The sequence below is a fragment of the Rousettus aegyptiacus genome, unplaced genomic scaffold, assembly GCF_014176215.1.
Source record: "Rousettus aegyptiacus isolate mRouAeg1 unplaced genomic scaffold, mRouAeg1.p scaffold_m13_p_10, whole genome shotgun sequence".
NCBI lineage: Eukaryota > Metazoa > Chordata > Mammalia > Chiroptera > Pteropodidae > Rousettus > Rousettus aegyptiacus.
Window position 1 is genome coordinate 48,335,229 of NW_023416285.1, and position 14,678 is coordinate 48,349,906.

Below are 14,678 nucleotides of genomic sequence, written 5' to 3' on the forward strand. Positions count from 1 at the left end.
CATTTTCATGTATGTATTTTGTTTTCCTTCTTCAAAGATTATATGAGTCTCTGTGAACATGTTCTTTTTGCATTTGCTTATGTCATATAATGGAGCATTAAGAATGAAAATTGAATAAGAGTGTAAAGAATGACGACATTATTGGTCGAAGTGACAAATCATATTAGACTTTCTTATACAGTTAGCCCTTTGTAAATTGGATAATTATGTGAATGGTCTTAGTCTTGTGTTTTTAGTTTCTCTGTAGCATTTTTTTGATTTTTAAAAATTACATGTTAAGTGGACAGGGGAATACTTACATCTAAAATATTTTCTTGATTAACCCAAGGCATTTGAAATTTAACGGTTGGGATAGTTCACCTTATTCTGTGTATACCATATATCTTATTTTTATAGTTAAAACAGCCATCCAGCTAGAGTTGAAGGGGAGGTAGGTCTGTTCCTTTATTAAAAAAAATTATGGAATGGTCGTCATTTTTTTTATAATCACAGATTCACGAAGTATGAAAATTATACTTTATACTGATTTTTTTTTTTTGTCTTTAAGAACCACTGTTTCTTAATTTTAACATCACTCCAAATAGCCACTTTCCTCCTAATATTGGTGGAGCGCACATCAATGATAAATGAATAATTTACCATTGAACCCAGTGGACTTACTCTTTGTACTGGATAACATTTCTGAAAAAGTGCATATTATATATCTTACTGTTTCATAACTTTCTATTTCATGTTATCTCCTGTACATACATGTTCCCAGAAAATTTAGACTAAGTATCAACTGTATGAATCATTCTGAATATCTATTGTTAATCCTTGATTCTATTTGACTGATTATAATACTAGTCTTCTAAACCACGGTAGCCCTTATCTGCAGGAGATACATTCCAAGACCCCCAGTGGATACCTGAAACAGTGGATAGTACCAAATGCTATATATACTGTTTTTTTTCTTATACATACATACCTATGATAAAGTTTAATTTATAAATTAAGCACAATAATTTATATAGATTATTAAATAGATTAACAACAACTAATAATAAAATAGGACAACTATAAAAATACTGTCATAAAAGTTACGTGAATGTGGTCTCTCATCTCTCTCTCTTTCTCTCTCTGTCTCAAAATACATAGTACTTTATGGCTTCTCTTTGGCATATCCGAATTGCCAGCATCACTATTCTTGTGCTTTGGGGCCATTATTTAAGTAAAATAAGGGTTACTTGAACACAAGCACTGTGATACCTCAACAGTTGATCTGTCAGATAAACTGAGAGAGCTATTAGCTGGCAGGTAGTATATGCACTGTGGATGCACTAGACAGAGGAATGATTCACAATCTGGGTGGGGTGGTATGAGATTTCATCATGCTACTCAGAATAGCACATGATTTAAAACTTATGAATTGTTTATTTCTAGACTTTTTCATTTAACATTTTTGGACCATGGCTGACAGGTGTGTCACATGAACTGTGGATAACGCGGGACTACTTTATTGTCTTTGACCTTTGATTCTAGTGTCCTTTTGTCCGCTAATTCACATTTGTTAAAATCTCTTCTTAGATCGCTAGTCTTGTAGAGTAGGTATCAGTTCTGCCTTGCCAATTGTAACTCAGCTTTGTTCATGCCTGTGGATAAATTCCTTTTTATTGAACTTCAGTTTGTCCTATGGTAAACACCTACATGCAGCCCTTTTTTCCCTTCTATTAGATTCTCTTTTTCTGGCAGTGCCACTTTCTGTTCAGGTGATCCAGTACAGAAGAACAAGGACCTTTTAGAAATTAAAGAAAACCAGAGTCCTTTCTGCCTTTTTTCAAAAGTTAAAGATGGTAGAAGTGGAATTGGTTTTATGAAGCAATTGAAGGAATAAAATATTCCTAACAAATGGTAGCTTTATATTCTTAGGAAAGTAAATCTCGAAATCATTTTTTAATAGCTGCATATTGGTGTGTTTTGTCCAGAAAAGGGGAAAGAGCAGAATGGGACATTAAAATAGCACTGACATATGTGAAAAAAACAATGAGAATGCACTACGTCTGGGATTCCATTTTGTCTCAAAACTGAACAAAAAAGTACCTTTCTTCTGTTTCCTTGTCTCTCTCTCTGAAACACTGATATTGAAATTTTAATGATTTTGATTATCATGGCTCAACAAACTAATTTTTAGAAATTCTGTTTTGAGATTTGAAGAGTGTATGTGAAGGGTAGGGTATTTGAAGTCCAATTTAAAAACTGCAAACATGGCCAGACCAGTAGGTTGGAAATGTTCTCAAGTCAATTAAAAGAAAAATCCAACATGCATTTTATGGAAGAAATAGGGTAAATAAGAGCAATTCTCACACAGTTATTTTAAATAATTTAGAATTCATTTCCTAAGGTGTAAGGCAGTACTTTCTCTGGTATGTGGGCCAGAGTTATCCATAGGGGTTGAACATTGATGTCACAAGTCATAAAAAAATTTAGAACTTCAGTAATTGTGAGAATTTCTCACTTTCTTCCAAGAATTACTTATTTACCTTAAAATAAAATGTGTCGTGGCAATAGAATGTTCTTCATTTGTGAAATTTTTTATTCATAAAATATAACAACATACATTTTTAAAGAAAATAAATAACTATACTCAGCAGTCTCAGTACCTTTTTAAAAAATGCACTTTAGAGTCCAGAGTGCTAACCATTACACGATGGAACCAAGTTAAAAAAAAAGTGGACTTCAAAAATCTAATTATTCATATAGGAGACAAAGTACTTATTTGTGTCATATAATGAGCTTCTGGAAATCAGTAAGTAAGGAACAGTAGTAGAGAGCATATCGTAGTTTATATAAGGGGATATACAGATAGCTCTAAAATATAGAAAGCTGATAACCTTATGCATAATGATTATAGATACAATCGTATGTAGTTGGTGTAGCTCTTCTGTACATTTTAAGTTTCCTGTATACCTTTTCATAATTATATCTTCCTCGCTTCTCCCAGAAGTTATTACTGTCCTGAATTTTGTATTAGCTATTTCTTTACATTTCTTTTAGTCATTCAGCAGATATTGATGATTGCCTACTGTGTGCCAGATACTGACTGGGATATTGTATGTATCTCATGTGGGTGTTTTAACCTTTGTATAAATGGAATCCTACTGAATGTAATTTTCTTGCTTTTTTTCAACTTTGTTTTTTGATCAGCTACGTTCATGCATGCATATAATTGTAGTTTCTTTCTTTCTTTGCTGTGTTGTATTCTGATATACAAATAAGCTGTAATTTATTCATTCTACTATAGATATTTAGTCCTTCCCCCCACCCCCCCCCCCAACATACACATACGCACACACTTTTTTTATACAGGTCTCCCATGGAGTTCCTAAGAGTATACCTGTTGGGTTGTAGAGGTGTATACATCTTTAGCTTTATTAGGTAATGCCATAGTGTTTTGTAGTGATTGTACTAAACTATATTTCCCAAAGTAATATAGTTTCCATTTTTCTGTCTTCTTCCCAACACTTAGTATTGTCAGGTTTATAAAATTTTGCTTATTATTGAGTATGAAATAGTGGTAGTTGTACTCTTAATTTGCATTTTCTTAATTTGGCTGTATTTCTTCTGTGAAATTGCTATTGATGTTTCTTGCTCATTTTCACTTGAAGTATTTGTTTCTTATTGATTTGCAGGAGTTCTGTTTAGTATTGTAAATGTTTTCTCCCACTCTGGCTTTTCTTTTTGCTTCCTTTATTGGTATCTTTTAATGGATAGATTTGAAATTTTTGATGTAGTTGAATTGAAAAATTTTTCATGATTAAATGCATATTATGTCTTGTTAAAGAAATCCTGCCCTACCCCAGGTCAGAAATACATTTTCCTATATTACCTCCCAAAAGTTTTGTAAAGTTTTGCTCTTCGTAGTTATTTTTTTCATTCATTTGGAATTTATTTTTTAATACAGTATGAGGGGTCTAATTTTCAGTGGGATCTAATCTTGTTTTTTTCCCTGTAAATAACCAGTTGTCTCAACACCATTTAATGAAGCATTTTCCCTTTTTCCAGTGATCAGCAAAGTCACCTCTCTTATATCAGGTGTGTCTAGGTCGGTTTCTAGGATCTTCATTCTGTATATCCAGTAGATAATTTGTCTAACTTTGTACAAATTACTACATTATCATAATTATTATTATGGCTTTATATTAAGACTTGATATCTGGTTTAGGAATTCTTCTAACATTTTTCTTTTGCAGCATCTTGGCAGTCTGGGTGTCTGGAATCTTCTTTATATAAAAGAAATTATTAGATTTCACAAAAGCTGTTGGGGCGAAGAATTGTATTGACTGGACCAATTTAGGAAGACTTGACACCTTAATTATATTGAGTCTTCCTATCCATTTATTTATATCTTATTTAATGTATTTGAATAAAATTTTATAATTTCCTGCACACCAGTGAAGCACATCTTTTGTTAGATTTATTTCTGGGTACCATATTAAGTTTCTATGTTCCTATTATGAACATGTCTTTTTTATTTTAGAAGTTATCTTTTTTGCTTATTTACCGTTGGGGTATATAGAAATCCAATTTAAAAAACTGATCTTATAGTAAAAATTTTTGACTAAATTTTCATTCTTTCTAAAAATATGTCTGCAAATTCTTTTAGGTTTTGTATGTAGGTAATAATTCCTTCTCCTGATAGTGACAGTTTTTTTTCCCCCTTTCAAATTTTTATGTAATTTCTTATTTTAATATACTGACCAGGATGTTTAGTACAATGTTGAAGAGAAGCATTAATACGGGGCATGCTTCTATTCCCATTTTAAAGGAAATGCTTCTAATATTTTTCTATTAACAATGATATTTGCTCTATATTTTTGGCAAGAATAATTTTTTTTTAGTTTCTAGAAATTTCCTTTTTTTCCTACTTTGGTAGGAAAAAGTGCTGAATTCAAGTGCTGAATTTATTAATCCTTTTCTTTATCTAATGAGATGATTATGTTATTATTTCATAGGTTGAGGTGGTAAGTTATATGTATACATTTTTTCCAATTTAAATCACACTTGCATTCCTGTACACTACTGGATTTATTTTGATAATATTTTTCAAGAACTGTGAAGGCTCTGAGATTTTTTTTATTATTAAGTTTATGGGGTAACATTGGTTAATACAATTATATAATTTTCAGATATACATTATAATTTGACATCTATATATATTCTATTGTGTGTTTACCACCCAAAGCCCAGTTTCCTTCAGCTACCATATATTTGATCCCCTTTACCCACTTTACCCTCTCCGTACCTTCTTATATTTGACCCCCTTTACCCGTCTACCTCCCCTCTTTTCTCACACCCCCTACCCTCTGGTAACCACTAGTCCCTTGCCCATGTCCATGAGTCTCTGTTTGTCCTGTTCATTTGTTGCTTTTAGGTTTATATCCCACATATAAGTGATATCATGTGATTTTCAGCTTTTTCTGTATGGCTTATTATGCTCAGCATGATTATCTCGGGGTCCATCCATGTTGTCGCAAATAGCAGTATTTCATCTCTTATGGCTGAGGAATATTTTATTGTATATATGTACCACAGCTTCTTTAGACAGTCATCTATCAAAGGATACTTCAGTTGCTTCCTCCTGGCCACTGTGAATAATACTGGTATGAACATCGGTGTGCAAATATCTTTTTGGATATGGGTTTTCAAGTCTTTGGGGTAAATATTGAGTAGAGAGATTGTTGGATCATATGGTAGATCAATTCTTAGGTTTTTGAGGAACCTCCATACTGTTTTTCATAGTGGCTGTACCAATTCGCAGTCCCACCAGCAGTATATGAGTGTTCCTTTTTCTCTGCATCCTCTCCAACATTTGTTATTACTAGTTCTTCTATTGATTATAGCTATTCTAACAGGTTTGAGATGGTATCTCATTATGGTTTTGATGTGCAGTTCCCTAAATATTTGTTGGCCATTTTTATGACCTCTAGAGAGAAGTGTCCATTCAGGTCCTCTGCCCATTTTTTGATTGGATTTTTGTTTTGTTGTTGTTGTTGTTAGTTGTATGAATTCTTTGTGTATTTTGGATATTAGGCCTTTATCAGAGGTGTTGCTTGCAAATATATTTTCCCATTCGGATGGTTGTCTCTTTACCTTATTGACGATTTATTTTCCTGAGCAGAAGCTTTTTAGTTTGGTGTAGTCCCATTTATTTATTTTAGCTTTTACTTCCTCTTTGAGTCCAAGGTCCTTGAGTTTAGTCCTATGTTTTCTTCTATGCATTTTATTGTTTTATGTCTTATATTCAGGTCCCAAATCCACCTTGAGTTAATTTTGGTGTGTGGTGATAGACAACAGTCTAGTTTCATTCTTCTGCAGGTGGCCTTCCAGTTTTCCCAGCACCATTTATTGAAGAGGCTTTCCTTTCTCCACTGATTGTTTTTGGCTTTTTTTTTTTTTTTTTGGTCAAAAATTATTTGCCCGTATAAATATGGGTTTACTTCTGGACTCTTGATTCTATTCCACTGGTCCATGTGTCTGTTTTGCTGCCAATACCATACCTTTTTTGATTACTGTTGCTTTATAGTATAATTTGAAGTCAGGCAGAGTGATGCCTCCAGCCTCGTTCTTTTTTCTCAGAATGGCTTTGGCAATTTGGAGTCTTTTGTGCTTCCATGCAGATTTGATAATTTTTTTTCCTATATCTTTAAAAAATGCCGATGGGATTTTGATGGGTATTGCATTAAATCTGTATAATACTTTAGGTAATAAAGTCATTTTAACTATGTTGATTCTTTCAATCCAAGAACATGGGATATCTTTCCATTTCTTTGTATCTTCCGCAATTTCTTTTAATAGAATCTTGTAGTTTTCATTGTATAGGTCCTTCACATGTTTCATTAAATTTATTCCTAGGTATTTTATTCTTTATGTTGCAATTGCAAAAGGAATTATTTTTGCCACTTCTTTTTCTGACACTTCATTATTAGAGTATAGGAACGCTATGGATTTTTGAACATTTATTTTGTATCCAGAAACTTTACTGTATTAGCTTATTTTTTCTAGTAATGTTCTTGTGGAGTCTTTAGGGTTTTCTATATAGAGAATCATGTTATTCACAAATAGTGACAGTTTGACTTCTTTCTTTCTTATTCGGATGCCTTTTATATCTTTCTCTTGCCTGATTGCAATTGCTAGGACCTCCAATGTTATATTGAATAAGAGTGGCGATAGTGGACAGCCTTGCCCTGTTCCTGATCTTAGAGGGAAGGTTTTTAGTTTTTTAAGTATAATGTTGGCTGAGGTTTTGTCATATATGGCCTTTATTATATTAAGATACTTTCCTTCTATACCAATTTTGTTAAGTGTTTTGATCATAAATGCATGCTGTATCTTGTTGAAGGCTCTTTCTGCATCTATTGATATGATCATATGATTCTTATTTTTTAATTTGTTCATGTGATGTGTCACATTAATCCATTTGCGTATGTCGAACCATCTTCAGGCCCCTGGGATGAAGCCCACTTGATCATGATGTATAATCTTTAATATGTTGCTGTATTCGGTTCGCTAATATTTTATTTAGGATTTTTGCATCTCTGCATGAGAGAGATTGGTCTGTAGTTTTCTTTTTCTGTGTTGTTCTTACCAGGTTTTGGTATCAGAGTAAAATTGGCCTCATAAAATGAGTTGGGAAGTATTGCCTCCTCTTTGATTTTTTGGAAGAGTTTGAGGAGAGTAGGTATTAAATCTCCTTTGAATGTTTGGTAGAATTCACTGGTGATGTCATCTGGTCCTGGACTTTTACTTTTGGGTAGGTTTTTGATAATTGTTTCAATTTCCATACTGCTGATCAGTCTATTTAGATTTTCCAGATCTAATTGATTCAAACTAGAAAGGTTGTAATTTTCTAAGTACTGGCCCATTTCTTCTAGGTTATTAAATTTGGTATATACTTTTTCATAGTATTCTTGCATGATCCTTTGTATTTCTGCGATGTCAGTTGTAATTTCCCTTCTTACATCCCTGGTTTTGTTTATTTGTGTCCTTTCTCTTTTTTCCTTAGTGAGTATAGCCAGGGGTTTGTCAATTTTATTAACCTTTTCAAAGAACCAGCTCTTTGTTTTATTTATTTTTTCTATTGCTTTTTTTAAATTTGTTTTCAGTTTCATTTATTTCTGCTCTAATTTTGATGATTTTTTTCCTTCTGCTGACATTAGGCCTAATTTGTTCTTTTGTAGTTTTTTAAGATGAAGCATTAGGTTGTTTATTTGGATTCGCTCTCATTTTTGGAGATATGCCGTAATGATATGAACTTTTTTCTTATGATCATTTTTGCTGTATCCCAAAAGTTTTGATATGTTGTACTATCATTATCATTTGTTTTGATGTATCTCTTGATCTCTCTTTTTATTTCTTCTCTGACCCAATTATTCTTCAGTATCATGTTGTTTAATCTTCATGTATTTGTGGTTCTTCCTGATTTCCTTTTGCAGTTGATCTCTAGTTTCAATGTGTTATGGTCAGGGAATATGGTTGGTATGATTTCCACCCTCTTATATTTTTGAGGCTACCTCCGTGTCCCAGTATGTGGTTGATTCTTGAGAATGTTCCATGTGCACTAGAGAAGAACGTATAAGCAGCTGTTTTGAGATGGAAGGCTCTGTATATGTCAATTATGTCCACTTGGTCTAATGTGTCATTTAAAGATGTTATTTCCTTTTTGATCTTCCGTTTGGGTGATCTGTTCATATCTGACAGTGGGGTATTTAGGGTTTTAGTCTGTTTCTCCCTTTAGTTCTGTTAGTAATTGCTTTACATATTTTGGGGCACCCTGATTGGGAGTATAGATATAAAAAGTGTTATGTCTTCTTGGTGCATGATTCCCTTTATCATTATGAAGTGTCCCTCAGTATCTTTCTTCACCTTTTTTATTTTGAGGTCTATTTCATCTGACATTAGTACTGTTACTCCTGCTTTTCTCAGAATGCCATTTTCTTGAAATATCATTTCCACCCTTTCACTTTGAGTCTGTATTTATCTTTGGAGCTGAGATGTGTCTCCTGGAGGCAGCATATGGTTGGGTTTTGTTTTTTGATCCATTCTGCAACTCTGTGTCTTTTTCTTGGTGAGTTCAGTTTATTTATATTTAGGGTGATTATTGAAATAGGAGGCCTTCTTATAAGCCATTTTATCATTTGCTTTCTGGTAGCTCAGTGTTTCCATTGTTTCCTTGTCCTTGTGTTTCTGTTTTCTTTATTTTGGTTGGCTTTTGTGGGTTTTCCCTCTGGTTCTTCTCGTTTTATGTTATATACTTCAGTTCTGAATCTTTGGTGTGTCATTACCATTACGAATATGAAAAGGATAGTTACACACACACACACACACACACACACACACACACACACACAGTCATCCATTATCTTCTGAGTGTTACTTATCTCCATTCCCCTTTGCAAATTTACATCTTTGAATTCTCCCCTTTTCAGTCATTGTTATCTCAGTTTGTCCCTATGTATGCTGAACATTCATTATACCTTGCTATAGTAATTCTCTTTTTATTATTTAAGCTTCGAATGCCCTGTTCTTAGTAAGGATTGCACTCCTCTGTGTCTGTCTGTCTGATAGTCACTCTACTCCTAATTATGTATTTCTTTTTGATATTTTGTTTTATGTGACCTGACCCCTTTCAGTATTTCCTGTATTACAGTCCTCATAGTGGAGAATTCCCTCAATTTTTGTACATCTGGAAAGGTCTTAATTTCTCCTTCATATCTAAAGGAGAGCTTAGCCTGATATATTATTCTAGACTGGTAGTTCCTTTCACTTAATAGTTTAAATACTTGATTCCATTCCTTTCTTGCTTGTAAGGTCTGCGCTGAGAAGTCCAAAGATAATCTAATGGGTTTTCCTTTATACGTTACTGTTTTCTTCTCCTTGGCTGTCTTGAAAATTGTGTCTTTGTCATTGATTTTTGATAATTTTAATACAATGTGTCTTGGTGAAGGCCTTTTTGGGTTGAGATAATTGGGAGTTCTGTTGACTTCTTAAGTTCCAATCTGCAGCTCATTCTTTAGATTTGAGAAATTCTCATCCACTGTTTGTCTGAAAATGCTTTCGAGTCCCTGCTCTTTTTCCTTGCCTTCGATAATGCCCATTATTTTTATGTTTTCTCTCCTGATAGTATCAGCTAGTTCTTGAATTTCTCTTTCATTATTTTCTTCAGTTTCTCTCTTCTTCCTTTTGATTTATTTCCAGATTTCTGTCTTTGATATCACTAATCCTTTCCTCCATTTGGTCGACTCTTATTTCCCAAGCTTGCTATTTTACTTTTCAACTCTTGCAGTGTGTTTTTTATCTCCAGAGATCTATTCTGTTCTTTTTGAGGGTTTTAGTCTCTTTATTCTGCTCATCTAGTTGTTTTTTCATTCCTGAAATTATTGATATGAGTTGTTTTGAATTTCATTGAGTTTTTTCAGAGGTACCATCCTGAATTCTCTATCATTTAAGTTGTGTATTTCTATGTCTGTAAGCTTATTTTCTGGAGATTTTTTTCTTTCTTTCTGAAATGCCTAGCCACCTTGGTTGTTCACAGTGTTTAATGGACTATTTCTCCATCTGGGCATTAATGGAAGTGTATTCTGCTGTTTTTCCAGAAAGATTTATTATATAAAGGTCTCTCTTTAGCCTGCTGTAAAGAATGTGCTTTTACTTTTGTTTCCAGTAGGTGGTGTCTAAGCCTCTTGGATCCCTGCTTTATATAAAGCTTAAATAATGCCTTTTTGATTTTCTTATAGATATTTAGTCACACTTGCTACCCTCAGTTTTAGTCCCAGTCAGTATCAGTCACAGTCTTGGCAGTGTTTGCTCAGATTCCCGTGGGGCTCCATGGAGATTGGTCTCGGAGGGTATCAGGGGAAGGCCCATCTGGGTTGTGGGTTGGGAGCTGTGGCTCAGCCTTGGTTTTGCAGCCAGGGTTGTTTCTCTGTGTCCCTGTCTTGCCTCTCTGCTTTCGGCCCTGATGAGTAGGCCCTGCTGCTGGCTGCATAGAAGTCCCGGCACTTCCAGGCAGGGCTGTTCAGGGAAGTCGCCTTCCTTCTCCCCTCCTTCTCCTGCAGTGAGCTCCAGAGGCTATGAGAGGTAGCTTCAGTCTAGGCAGCATTTGCTCAGATTTTCCCAGGGGTCTGTGGTGTTTGGTCTTGGAGAGTATGGGGGGAGCGGCCCTCTGGGTTAAGGGCTAAGGGCTGTGGCTCAGCCTCACTTTTGCAACCGGGGCCAGTAAAAATCAACTGTTGTTTCTCTGGGGTCCCATTCTGCTTCTCTGCTTTCTACCCTGATGAGTGGGCCTTGCTGCCAACTGTATAAAGGTCACGGCACTTCCACACAGGGCTTTTCAGGGAAGTCACTGCACCTTTACCCTTCCTCCTCTTCCTGCAGGGAGCTCTGGTGCCTGTGAGAGACAGCTCCATTGTGTCTCCCAGTCCATGGCCTGACACCCGGGGTTCTCACCTGTGGTAGATCCCATGCACAGATCCCACGCTCAGACATGCTGATGTGCATTTTGGGTGTTTTTTGTTCATTTTAGATGTTCAGCTTATTGTTGTTTCAAGAAGTGAGATCTGAGGACGTCTCTCACTCTGCCATGTTTCCCAGAATGCCCTGGCTCTGAGATTTTATACTACTTACAAGCTAATTTGTTAGCCAGTTACTGTTGCATGGATAGTGGTGGAAGACATAAGACTCCTGGGTCAGAGACAAAGAACATTATCACTTAAACAAGACAGACCCAGACACATGCTATGTACACAGCAGGCTTACATTGTAGTTGATTAATCCAGATCCAAGGGTCCAGCTCTTTTCAAGCAAACCAGCAAATAGTCTAGCAAGCAGCAAAAGACCTGTTCCCTCAGGGAGACGAAGAGTTACATGGAAGTACTGGTTTAGTTGCCTTGACCTATTTAGTTTCCTATGTAACTAGCTCCAGAAACTGCTTAGTATCAGGAGACTGATAAGCCTCTGAATCTATCACATTCACTAAGAATGAGGAGGGAAGTACAGGATCCCTGGTGGACTACCTCCAAACAGAATTTTTTAAAGGAGTTTTTCACATGTGTTCATGAATAAGATAGTCCTGTGATTTTATTCTTATAAAGTGCTTTCACAGAGTTTGTTTAAAATTGAACTAATCTATTCCTTGAAATTTCGATAGAACAATTCTGTAAAACTGTTGTTGCCTGGTGTTTTCTTTGTAGAAGATAATTACGACCTCAGTATTTTTGTAGTTGAGAACTATTGAGGCTTTCTAATTGTTAATGAGTCAACTTTGTTGGACCATATTTGCACTATTAGAATTTGTCAATTTTTTAAGTTTTCAGACTTATTTGCATAAACATGTTCATAATATTCTCTTGATATAGTTTGACTCTTCTATTTATAGCTATGTCACCCTGTCTTTTAAGATTTTTTTTTTTTGTGCCTTCTCCTTTTCTTTGGTCTGATGTAGTCTCCACTGGAATTTGTCAGTTATGTTCTTTTCAGGAAATCAGTATTGGCTTTTATTTTTTAACAACTGGTTTGTTTCTTTTTTTCCTCTGTTTCGTCTGAATTTTTATTATATTTTTTCTTTTTCTGTCTATAAGGTTTAAATTTAGATTTACTCATTTTCAAATATAAACATTTAAGCCTGTAAATTTGCCTATTTGGCTTAATTTTTGTTATTGCACTCCACAATTTGAATATGAAATATTTCACTACTTCTTTGGCCTAAGTATTTTTAATATAGGTTATCATATCTTCTTTGACTCATCAGTTATTTAAAATTTCTATTCATGTGTGATTTTAAATTTAGCTTTTTTTATTGTTAGCTTTAAACTAATTGCAGTTAGGGTAGCCTGTATGAACCAGTTCTTTGATATCTGTCGATTGTTGCTTTATGGCCTAGTATCTGAAAATAATAGTTTCTCTCACTATTGGGCACAAGTCTATATATTTGCCATTAGATCAAATTTGGTTATATTGCTCAAATTTTCTAGATCTTTAGATATTTTTACCTATTTCTCTTTATGAGAAGATATTTATGCTAAAATTTCCATTAAAATGGGGGATTTGTTCATTTCTCCATGTAATGCCATCAGCTTTTGCTTTATATCCTTTGAGATTTTATTGGGTATACCAACTATACATAGATATTGCTGTACATTATATGTATTGCTCTACCTTCTGGTGAATTAAAGCTGATATTAGGGAGTGAGCCTCTTTTTTCATTATTAGGGTTTTCGTCTTATAGTCTGTGTTATTTAATAATACAGCTATGCAAGTTTTCTTTTGGTTCATGTTTGTCAACTATATCTTTTCTCATTTGTTTACTTTCAGCCTTTCTCTGTACTTATGCTTAGGTGTATCTCTTGCAAATAGTATATAGATGGACTTTGTTTTTAATCCGGTCTGACTTTATTTTGTTTTTAATGTGTGGGTTCAAACCAGTTGCCTCATCTATATTGTAATTATTGATATTTTTGTGTCATCACTATCCAACCTTTTGATTCTATCCCTTGTGTGATTTTTTTTTTGCCTTTCTAAAAATAGTTTCTCCCCTCTTGTTTGTTTCTCACTTTGTATACTTTCAGTTGGTTTAAAATTTGTACATTCTATTTCTAGACTCTAAGTAATGACTATTAAAATTGTACCTTGAACATATTTTTGAGAAAAATTAAAAATTCGGCAACTTTTTTACTGAGCTATAATTTACATATAGTGGTAAAATCCACCCCTTCAGTGAATGTTAACAGTGAATATATAACTCAATTGTTCTGTCACCTCTCAAAGTTCATTTTTGTTGAAGTGAACACTGTCCTCTAACTCTCAGCCCTTAGCAACTACTTTTCCAGAATGTCATATATGGAAACATTAGTATATAGTCTTTTGACTCTGGATTCTTCCATTTAGTATAATGCATTTGAGATTCAGCCATGTTGTTGCATGTATTGGTAGTTCATTTCTATTGCTGAGTAGTATTCCATCGTGCACATGTTGACACAAGTTGAAGGACGTTTGGGTTCTTTCCAGTTATGGGTGATTAGGAATAAAGGCACTGTTGATACAGCACTTTGAGGTTATTCCTTTCTTTAGTACAGCCACTCCAGCTTGCGTTTGGTTACTATTTACATGGCATACCGTTTTCTATTCTTTTAACCTGCTTGTGTCTTTGAATCTATCGTGTGTGTCTTGTGGACAGCATATAATGAATCATATTTTATTATTCATTCTACTAATCTCTGCTTTTTAATCAAAGTTTACTTCACTTTTAATGATTTGCTGATATAGTAGGATTTTTGTCTGCCATTTTGCTATGTTTTTATATGCCTTGTGTCCTTTTTATTTCTTTGTTCTTCAGTTAATGCCTTTTTTGTTGAATGGATATTTTCCAGTGTACCAGTTTAATTCCCTTGTTTCTTTTGTGATATCATTCTGAGTTATTTTCTTAGTGGTTACTTTGGGGATTAGAATTAACATATTAGTTTATAGTAATCCAGTTTGGATTAGTGTCAGTTTAACCATTAACATAAAAGACTTTGTTACTGTAGTTCCATTTAATTTTTGTTGATGCTGTTATTGACACAGATATTGTCATTTATACATTGTGTTCCCATCAACTTATATCTATAATTATTGCTGTATACAGTTGTATCGTTAGGAGAAAAAAG

The 14,678-nt window shown here is 34.2% G+C and overlaps 1 protein-coding gene across 4 annotated transcripts in view; it reads left to right on the forward strand.

Moving 5' to 3' along the window:
* CNOT6L (CCR4-NOT transcription complex subunit 6 like) overlaps positions 1–14,678 on the forward strand; it is a 98,290-nt gene that overhangs the window by 34,053 nt on the left and 49,559 nt on the right. The window lies entirely within an intron of this gene.